Source organism: Mus musculus, chromosome 4, assembly GCF_000001635.26.
Source record: "Mus musculus strain C57BL/6J chromosome 4, GRCm38.p6 C57BL/6J".
In the NCBI taxonomy this organism is placed as follows: Eukaryota; Metazoa; Chordata; class Mammalia; order Rodentia; family Muridae; genus Mus; species Mus musculus.
In genome coordinates, this window is record NC_000070.6 from 150,175,223 (window position 1) to 150,186,419 (window position 11,197).

The window sequence follows — 11,197 nt, forward strand, 5'->3', positions numbered from 1 at the left end:
TGACTGTCCTGGAACTCACTTTGTAGACCAGGCTAGCCCTGAACTCAGAAATTCGCCTGCCTCTGCCTCCCAAGTGTTGGGATTAAAGGTGTGTGTCACCACCACCTGGCTGACCTTTGGTCTTAATTATGACATTTTAATATAAGCTTAGATGTGAGGGTTGGACCTTTAACCCAGTTATTGTTACTTTAACATAAAATATCTACATACGAGAAGAATATTAAGTGGGTTGTTTTTTAATTTGTTTATTTACTCTGAGTGTGAGTGAACCACAGCTCAAGCGTGACAGTCAGAGGGCAAGTTATAGGAGCTAGTTCTCTCTTCCCAGCGTATAACAGAGGAAACCGGGCTTGCTGGCAAACCGGGCTTGCTGGCAATACCTTTATGTATTATACCATCCTGCAGGCAAAATATTGTTGACTGTGCTGGAATCCCAGCTTCTCAACTAGCAAGAGACTTCAACCAGACCCCAGCTCAGGGGATTTTTCTTCCCACATCATTACAATTCTCCCATCTATCCTGCCTCAGTTAATACTGACTGATAATTTATCAGGAGCTAGAATCACCCTGTAGACACTTCTCTGGGCATGCCTGGGAGAAATTCTAAATTGGTTTAACACATGAGGGAAGACTCAGCGGGGCGGTGGTGACACACACCTTTAATTCCAGCACTTGGGAGGCAGAGGCAGGCGGATTTCTGAGTTTGAGGCCAGCCTGGTCTATAAAGTGAGTTCCAGGACAGCCAGGGCTACACAGAGAAACCCTGTCTCGAAAAAAAAAACAAACATGAGGGAAGACCCATCATGAATGTGGGTCACACTGTTCCATGAGCTGAGGGCTGGAGAGATGGCTCAGCGGTTAAGAGCACCGACTGATCTTCCAGAGGTCCTGAGTTCAATTCCCAGCAACCACATGGTGGCTCACAACCATCTGTAATGGAATCCGATGCCCTCTTCTGGTGTGTCTGAAGACAGCAAAAGTGTCCTCATATACATACAAGAAATAAATAAAAACCCTGACTGAGCACCAACGTGTGTCATCATCCCCACAGTCTCTCTGTGTGTCTCTGTGCTTCCCTCCCCCCTCCTGACAACCTTTGCGATGTGAACAGCTACCTCTCAGTCCTGCTGCGTGCCTCCCCGCCACGATGGACAGAGGCATTCAAACAGTGGGTCAACAAAGCCAAGCCTGCCTTCCTTAAGTTGTTTCGTCAGGTATTTTGTCCTGGAACAAGAAAGGTAACTTTACACTTTAACTTTAACTGACTTACCTCGACGTCTGCACCCCAGAACATTTGGTGTGTACCTTCACCCACCCACCCCCTCCTTCCAGCTGAGCTGGAACTCCAGTAAATCTGTGTAGGATGCCCCCCCACCCCCTTCCATGGAGCCTAATGAAAGTGCAGAAGGGGCTACCTGGGTCTCAGAAGTCCTGTGTGCACAGACCAGGCACTCCTCATGGGGACCACTAGAGGGCAGCACCTTCTCCGCAAAGGCCGCCGGCTCTGCTGCCCCTTGCCTCCAACCCCAGGCAGCACCTTCCTTGCCGCTTGGTTTCTTGTTTTTCCCAAATGGTCTTTCAGAGCATTCTGGCACTAGTGACCGAACACCCACAGGCTGTGCCCTGGAAGAGGCCTCGCTGTTTCTGAAGGACGGCCAGTTTCTCAAGGGTTCTAATGCCCATCTTGAGCTTCCTGTAGCCAGCTCTGAACACTGAAACCCCAGGGCTTGCCCTGGAGCCTCCTGGATCCTGTCCCCGCTCCGTCCTGGAGGAGTCCACCTGATGACTTCCTTCCCTCTGACTGAGACTGGTTTGCTGACATTAAAGAACATGACTCCCAGGTGACCCGGCGAAAACACTTGTCAGAAAACAAGGTTGACCTCAGAAATTTGGCTTAAAGAGCGTTACCCTCAAATTATCACCAGAAAATTTCCTCCCCACGCCCCCACCCCCAGGCTGGTGTTTGGGTTGTTTTGAAACAATTTCTACTCTGTTTGTAATAGAGAGAGCTGGAATCAGAAATTAACCGTAACTACACAATTATAGCCACAGTCAGTTTGCCTAGAAATAACAAAAGTGTTATAGATGATTTTGCTGAGTCATCTCCCCAGCCGTGGGTCTCAGACCACGGAACACACGTGTGGAGGTCAGAGGACAACTTTCATGGAGTCAGGAGTCAGGATCTTGCCTCCTACCATGTGGGTCCTGGGGACTGAATTTAGGTGATCGAGTTTAGCCAAAAGTGCCCTCCCCACGGAGCCTTCTCACCAGCCTGGAAATTTTAAATATTGAAAAATTCTAGCTGTTTTTATATGAATTTATTACTTGCTTTCTTATTATTATAGAATCAGTGCTACTTGTATGGGGACGTTATTACCCAACCCAAGCACGAGGAAAGCTATGTGATTTAAAGTCTTGCGTGGAGCAGTCTAGATCTCTTTATATGTATACACACACACACACACACACACACACACACACACACACACACACACAATTTCAGGCCTGTCCTCATTTCCAAAGAAAACAGATCATGTCTAACTTTTGGCTACTTCAAACCCAAGCAAGCCTTATTGGCTGAAATTTACTGAAAAAAATTCTTAAGGATGGAGAGATGGCTCAGCACGTATCCGCTCTTGCCACCAAGTGTGGTACCTGAGTTCTACTCCTGAGCTGATTCCAGAGGTTGTCCACTGAGCTCTACATGTGTGTCACAGCATGTATGCCTTGTGGGCAGAGTGGCATATACCTAAATCCCAACACTCAAGAAACTGAGGCAGGCAGATCTCTGTGAGTTCAGGGCCAGCCTGGTGTATTTAGTGAATTCCAGGCCAACTAGAGTTATATTATGAGACGCTGTCTTCAAATTTTAAAAAGTAATAAAGATTTAAAATAAAATGCTTTTAAAACCCCTAAATGTAGAACTCTTTGCTCTCAAGTATGTTGTTCCTGGAGTGGGTGGGTGGCAGGAACTATTCTGTTTATTTCACTGTCCTAATGAACCTCAATAGCTTCAGGAACCGCCCAGACTCAGCTCTTCTGGCAGCCTGTGTGGGGGAGGTCCTAGGCTAATGGAAGCCAGACTTTGGTTGGCAGGTCAGGGCAGTGTCGTCTGGGCCCTTCAAATTCTTCCTTACCTACTTCTCCCTGCTTCTGCCTCTGAAGTCCACCACAGTGGTGCTGGAGTGGGCCATGCTCACATCTGGGTTAAGTTAGATGTCCTGATAGTCTTTATTCTGCCGTGGCTAGAAAAGCACTGTAGGAAAGAATATTCTTGAGGCTGGGGCAATGGCTCAGTGGGTAAACGTACCACACAAGAATACAAGGCGGTCAGACTGAGTTCAGCCCTCCAGACCCCACATAAAGCCTGGCACAGTGGATGTGTCTCTAAGCTCAGAGCTCTGCTGGTGAGGTGGGAGGCAGAAAGGTGCAGAAGCTCACAGGCCAGCAAGAAATGACAAACAGAGAGAACCTGTCTCAAACAAGGTGGAGGACAAAGGCCAACACCTGAGATTCTCTGACCTCTGCACGTGCTATGGTACATGCCCTCATATGCTCTCACATAAACACACATGTGCATTCACACATCCACACTCACACATCCACACTCACACACTTTCACACACTCTCATACACACACTCATATACACTCACATACTAACACGCTTTCATATACACTCCACACACTAACACACTCACATACACTCACACACTCTCATACAGTCACACTCACACACTAACACACTCTCACACACTCACACACACACTCACACATATTCCAAGGCCTGGAGATTGGAACACCATGGCCCAGAGTTCAGTAAGCAAAACGGACTCAGTAAAGGTTGACGTCTAAAAATAACCAGAGGCCAAATGATATAGCCCGCCATTGAAGCTTTGGAATTAATTCCATGTAATGGAAAACCACTGGAGGGCTTTCAGTAAGAAAATGACATGATTAAGTTTGTATTTCAAGGGAATAAATAGCAATAAAGAGTAATGAATACCCTCCAAGGCACTGCCCTCAGCCGTTCTCCGCAATAGGTCATCACAGTCACAGAATCCTGAGATATTTTCTCCGACCGCCCCTCCTGTTAATGGACATAACTACTGTTCTGCCTTGGGTATTTCTTTATTATCTTGTTATGTATTTTGCCTCCTCAAAATTGTGTATAGGGCCTGTCATATTGTTGAATTTTTAGGAATAATACTATGCTGTTTTTCTTGCTGCCCATGTTTGTGGTTCAACGTCGTTTGTGAGTTTTTAACCCTGTTGATGTGTCTGGTACCATTCCCTCATCGTTCGCTGTGATTATCTGTAAGCTATCATTATTTTATATCAATCTCTTGACATGCATTAGTTTTCCCCACTAATATTCAATTAGAAGAATTATGAGGGCAGGAGAGCTGGCTCGGCTGGTAAAAAGCTTGAAGAGTTAACTTCGAGCCCTAGCACCCACATAAAAAGCCAGGTATGGGGGCATAATTGGAATCCCAGTACTGGAAAGGCAGGAATAGGTGGGTCCCTGGCACTCTCTGGCTGGCCAGCACGACCTAACCATCAAGTCTCAGATCAGTGAGAAACCTTGTGTCAAAAACCAAGGAAACAGCTGGGCAATGGTGGCACACACCTTTAATCCCAGTACTTGGGAGGCAGAGGCAGGTGGATCTCTGAGTTCAAGGCCAGCCTGATCTACAAAGTGAGTTCTAGGACAGCCAGGGCTACACAGGGAAATCCTGTCTCAAAACAAACAAACAAAACAAAACAAGGAAACAGCTTGGAGAGATGGCTCAGTGGTAAAGCTCACTTACCACTCTTGCAGAGGGACCGGGGTTTGAGGTTCCCAGCGCCAATGTGTCAGGTCACAAAGAGCTATCAAGTTGCAGACCTGATGCCCTCTTTCAAGAACGTCTTAGTTAGGGTTTTCATTGCTGTGGACAGACACCATGACCAAGAACTCTTCTTATAAAAACAGTGTTTAATTGGGGTTGGCTTACAGGTTCAGAGGTTTAGTTCATTATCATCAAGGTGGGAACATGGCAGCATCCAGGCAGGCATGGTGTAGGAGAAGCTGAGAGTTCTACATCTTCATCTGAAGGCCGCTAGCAGAATACTGATTTCCAGGCACCTAGGATGAGGGTCTTAAAGCCCACATCCATAGTGACACACCTACTCCAACAGGGCCACACCTTCTAATAGTGCCACCCCTGGGCAGAGCATATACAAACCATCACAAAGGCTTCTACTGCCATGTAGTGCACACACAGACACATGCACAAAAGATTAAATAAAATATGGTCAGCTCCTAAGAAAGGACGCCCTAGGACCTAGGTTAACTGCTGGTCTCCACATGCACGTGTACACACATGATCCTGCACACACACATGCACCTCATGTACACACACACACATACACACCCACTCACACATGGTAGAGGACTGCATTGTGGGGCTGGGGAGATTGTTAGAGTGTTACACAGTAGTGTGGATTTCCATCACCCACATAAAATCTGGGTGTAGAGGCAATGCACACCTGTGCACACATCTGTGCGTGTGTACATCTCTGTGTGTGTGCACATCTTTGCATTGCACATCTGTGTGTGTGCACATCTATTTGTGTGCATATATCTGTGTGTGCACATCTGTGCATTGCACATCTGTGTGTGTGCACATCTGTGCGCACATCTCTTCACTGGAGGGAGGGAGAGGAGACAGGTGAATCCCGAGAACTCATTGGCCAGTCAGTACAGCCAACTGGTTCCATGAGAACTCCAGGTACAATGAGAAACACGGTCTCAAAAGACAAGGTAGAGAATGACACATCAAGGTGCCAATGCCAACCTCTACTCTCCAATAAACAGATGCAAATGCACACACACGTGCGTGTGCACACACATACACACTCACACACAGAAATACTACTATGAACATTGTCCATTCATGGACATTTCTCTGAAAAAAAAAATACTTAAGAGTAGAATACTTTCTGCGTCTAACAACATGTAGGTCACCAAGGCGTTCCACATAGCAGCTGTGCCTGTTCATAGCCCCACCTGCACTGGGCAGAGCTGGCTCCACCGTCTCAGAAACTGTGGTAACATCAGGCCTCCCTGGATCTGTCCGGAAGTGTGAGAAGCGCTCTCCTTTACTTTTCCATGCCTGTATTCCATTCCACGGAGGAGCGAGGTGGAGTCCTTTTGTTTGTTTATGAGTGGCTTTTTGCTTAGGTGTCTTTACGTGCACTGTGTGCTTGCAATGACAACAGCGGCCAGAAGAGGGAGCTAGGTCCCCTGAAGGTGAAGCCAAGATGCTGTAAGCTGCCATGTGGATGCTGGGAACTGAACACTGAGCCTCTGGAAGAGTGGCCAGTGCCCCTAACGGCTGAGCCATGTCTCTACCCTCAAGGTAGAGCCTTCTCAGATCTGCTAATCACCCCTACTTCTGTAAACTGTCAATTTGTTCTTTTTCATGATTTCCTCCTGGGGTTTCTTTCTTAATTTTTAGGAAAATTAAAATTGTAAAATTCTTAATTTTACAACGTACTTCTCCGATTAACATGTTTGTACCTGTGTGTGCCCACAGGGACAAGAACGTAGAGTCAGAGGTCTGTGCTGGACGCTTGCCTCAAGCACTCTCCACTTTACTTTCTGAGACTGGACTGCTGGCCACTGAGTCCCATGGAGCCTCCTGTCCCTGCTCCCCTGTACCTCTGTGCCTGGCTTTTCCTTTTTATGTGGGTGTTGGGGATGGAGAGCCCCTTGTGTGGGAAGCCGCCCCCACATTCGCCGTTACAAGATGGCGCTGACAGCTGTGTTCTAAGTGGTAAACAAATAATCTGCGCATGTGCCAAAGGTAGTTCTCCACCCCATGTGCTCTGCCTTCCCCGTGACTACAACTCGGCCATGGGCTGCAGCCAATCAGGGAGTGATACGTCCTAGGCGAAGGATAACTCTCCTTAAGAGGGACGGGGTTTCGCTTTCGTTTTGGGCTTGGGGCTTGCTCTCTGGCTCCTAAAGATGTAAACAATAGAGCTCTGGCGCTCTGGCGCTCTGGCGCTCTGGCGCTCTGGCTCCTAAAGATGTAAACAAAGGGGGTTTTGCACTCTTGCTCCTGAAGATGTAAGCAATAAAGTTTTGCCGCAGAAGATTCTGGTTTGCTGCGTCTTTCCTGGCCGGTCGTGAACGCGTGTAAGACCCTTGCGCTGTGTGGCCAGCACCTTCCTGACCGGACCATCTTCCCAGGTCTCTTATTAAAACAGGTGACCTGAAACACCAGGGCCAACAGCAAATTGGGAGGGAAGGGTTTGTTTCACTCACAGTTCTGTTTACAACAGCTCGTTGTCATAAGTGGTGAGAGCAGGAACTCCAGCCTGGCCGGAGCTCATGCCCAGGCCACAGAGGGCTGCTGCTCACTGGCTTGCTCCCCAGGGCTTGCTCAGCCTGCTTTCTTATAGACCCAGGATTATCAGCCTAGGGGTGGCCCCGCCCAACAATGGACTGGACCCTCCTCTGCCAATCACCAATTAAGAAAATGTCCTACAGGCTTGACTATAGCTGCTCTTACAGAAGCATTTTCTCAATCGAGGCTCCCTCCTCTTCCTCCATGACTCAAGCTTGAGTCAAGTTGACTTCAACTTAACACTGGCAAGCACGCACAGCAAGGTTTAGCAGGCTCAAACTAGCTTGGAACTCAGTATATAGCCAAGGATGGCTTCGAACATCTGGTTCTCTTGCTTCTCTGGGCAATCACCAGTATGCACCAGTGAACACTGGAGGCATCGTCATGCACTGCATTGCCTAGATTTTTATAATTTTTTAATATTTTTTTGGTTTTTCAAGACAGGGTTTCTCTGTGTAACCCTGGCTGTCCTGGAACTCACTTTGTAGACCAGGCTGGTCTCGAACTCAGAAATCTGCCTGCCTCTGCCTCCCAAGTGCTGGGATTAAAGGCATGTGCCACCACTGCCCGGCGATTTTTATAATTTTTAAAGATTTATTTATTTATTTGTTTGTTTATTAAGTATATGAGCACATTGTATCTGACTTCAGATACACCAGAAGAGAGGATCAGATCCCATTACAGATGGTTGTGAGCCACCATGTGGTTGCTGGGATTTGAACTCAGGACCTCTAGAAGAGCAGTCAGTGCTCTTACCTGCTGAGTTGTCTCTCCAGCCCCCAAGTGTGGAGAGCCGTGCCGCGAGCAATTGCCATTATAAGATGGCGCTGGCCTCCACTGTGCCTAACTAGTAAACAAGCCTTGTACGCAGGTGCGAGAGTGAACTCACTCCTAGTCACTCCCATTATCAGGGTGTAATAGTGGGGTGATGGGCGAGCAACGAATCAGGAGCTGTCACGCCATATCAGGTGCTGAAACGTCACGCTGAGGGCTATAAAAGCGGCGCCATTTTCCCGGTTCAGGGTCTTCCTGAAGAAGTAAGCAATAAAGCTTTTGCCACGGAAGATTCCGGTTTGTTGCGTCTTTCTTGCCAGTTGAGTGGGACGCAATACCCAAGATTTTTATTCTTATCAGTTCTGGGGATTGATCTCAGATCCATGAACATGTTAAGTGTTCTGCTATGGAGCTATGTTCCAACCATTGGCATCTTATTTTGAGACAGGACTCTGTGTAGCCCAGGATGTTCTCTTACTCAAGACCTACCCTGCTTCTGCCTTCTGAACACTGAGATGCAGGTGTGCACCACCACAGCTGACCTGTGGAGCACAGGTGTGCACCACCACAGCTGACCTGGGATCACAGGTGTGCACCACCACAGCTGACCTGGGATCACAGGTGTGCACCACCACAGCTGACCTGTGGAGCACAGGTGTGCACCACCACACCTGACCTGTGGAGCACAGGTGTGCACCACCACAGCTGACCTGTGGATCACAGGTGTGCACCACCACAGCTGACCTGTGGATCACAGGTGTGCACCACCACAGCTGACCTGGGATCACAGGTGTGCACCACCACACCTGATCTGTTGGAGCACCCTTCTTTGAGGTTAATTACATATTCTTTCATGACCTGTATTTCTGGAAATCAATACCAACTTGTCTCTCGTTAAGTGCAATAAACAGTACTCTGTGATTCTAAAAGTTGTCACCATGAATCATCCCATATACCATAAGGTAAGATATATAGTATGTTATATCATGTAATTTAATGTTTAAGAAAATTGCTAATTGTTTATAATAAATATCAATAACTGTGCATTACATAGTTATATATAACAATCATATCGTACCCTGTCATGTCATATATTGAATCATGATCTTATTGGTCTTCCACCTGTTAGTGTTAAACACCAATGGCAACCATAACCTGAGTCTATTATTTCACAGAGCTTCTCAAAGTATGCCTTTTGAACTCACTAGCTGGAATTGCTCCAAGAAAAAATAATGCCCTTGCCAACTGCAGATTGTCAACCATACACCAAAACCCAGGTCCACCCAGAACCTGTGAATATGACCTTATTTGAAAGGGGAATTTTTTCTGATTTATTTTATTTTATTTTATTTTATTTTGAGTACATGTTCATGCCTGAGTGGGTGTGTATTCTCCACATGCACACAGGTGCCTTTGGAGGCCACAGAGGGCACTAGGTCTCCTGCAACTGGAGTTACAGAGAACTGTTAGCCACCCAAAGTGGGTACTAGAAAGTTCCCGACCTGGTCTACAGAGTGAGTTCTAGGGCAGCCAAACTTATGCTGTGAAGGAAACCACTGAAAACAGAAAGCTGGTGAAAATGTATTTGAATGAGGGGCCCAGGTTCCAGCCCTAGCAAGCAGCAGAATTTGGCAGTTTTGGCCACGTGGTTCTGGCTTTAGAGTCAAGGATTAAAAAAAATGGGTTATGGAGTCTCCTTCACACCCGAGGCAAGCCGTTGAGGCCAGGTTTGTCTCTGCTAAGTCGTGCTGCGGCTGCTGCTGCTGTCCCAACACTACTGAACTGGAGTGCTGCTGTATCTGTGAAACGTCCGCCAGTGGATGGAGCTGCCGCTGCTGACCTGTGAGCTGAACTGCTGGTTTCCGGACAACAGAGGTGGCATTTGCTCCAAAGAACCATTTCTAAACAGGTCCACTCGCCCCATATCCTAATAACCTTTCTTTCCCACTGCGCTGGGGGGGGCAATGGGCTAGAAGAGCATTTAAGAACCGCTATTAAAATTAGGGTTAAGAAAATCTAACGTTACAACGCCTTCTTCCCACCAGATCCCTTACTAACATTTTTGTTTATTTGTTTGTTTTTGTTTTTGTTTTTCAAGACAGGGTTTCTCTGTGTAGCCCTGGCTGTCCTCAAACTCACTCTGTAGACCAGGCTGGCCTAGAACTCAGAAATCTGCCTGCCTCTGCTTCCCAAGTGCTGGGATTAAAGGCGTGCGCCACCACTGCCCAGCTCTTTACTAGCATTTTTGACACCATTATGGATGCACAGAGTTCAGGGTTTTCTCCATAGTACTAGGCATACCACTGAGTTGTGTACGTGTGTATGTGTACGTGTTTGTATGTATGTATGTGTGTGTATGTGTGTCTGCATGAGTGTGTGTGTGTGTGTGTGTGTGTGTGTGTGTGTGTGAATGTATTTTGAGGTGGGGCTCAGTATGTATATCTCTGGTTATCTTGCAATTCACTAGGAAGACCAAGCTGGTCTCAAACTCACAGAGATCCCCCTGCCTCTGCCTCCTGAGTCCTGGGATTAAAGGTGTGCGCTATCACACTCAGCCCCCAGTGTCTTTTTGGCATGACTGTTATATTCTTTTTCCATTTGTCATTCTCTGGGCTCGAAACATGCTTAAGCGTGTAGATAAGATGGCTCTGTAGGTAAAGATGCTTGTAACCAAGGCTGACGCCTGAGCTAGATCCTTGAACTGGCGTTAGAAAGAAAACTGACTCCCATAAGGTGCCTTCTGACTTCTGTCTGTGACTGGAGAGGGCTGGCTACTTTTCCAGAGGACCCAGGTTCAGTTCCCAGCAACCACATGGCAGCTCACAGCCTTCTGTAACTCCAGTTCTGAGGGATCTGGCATCCTCACAGAGATGGAGGCAAAAACCAATGTACATAAAAAAAAATAAATCTTAAAAGAAAGGAAGGAAGGAAGAAAAGAAAGAAAAACACTTTCCTCTGCAAGTTCCATTCCCTCATCTATGACCCTCAGAATAGGGCAAAGAGGGTTATTCCAAGTGTCACAGAGGCT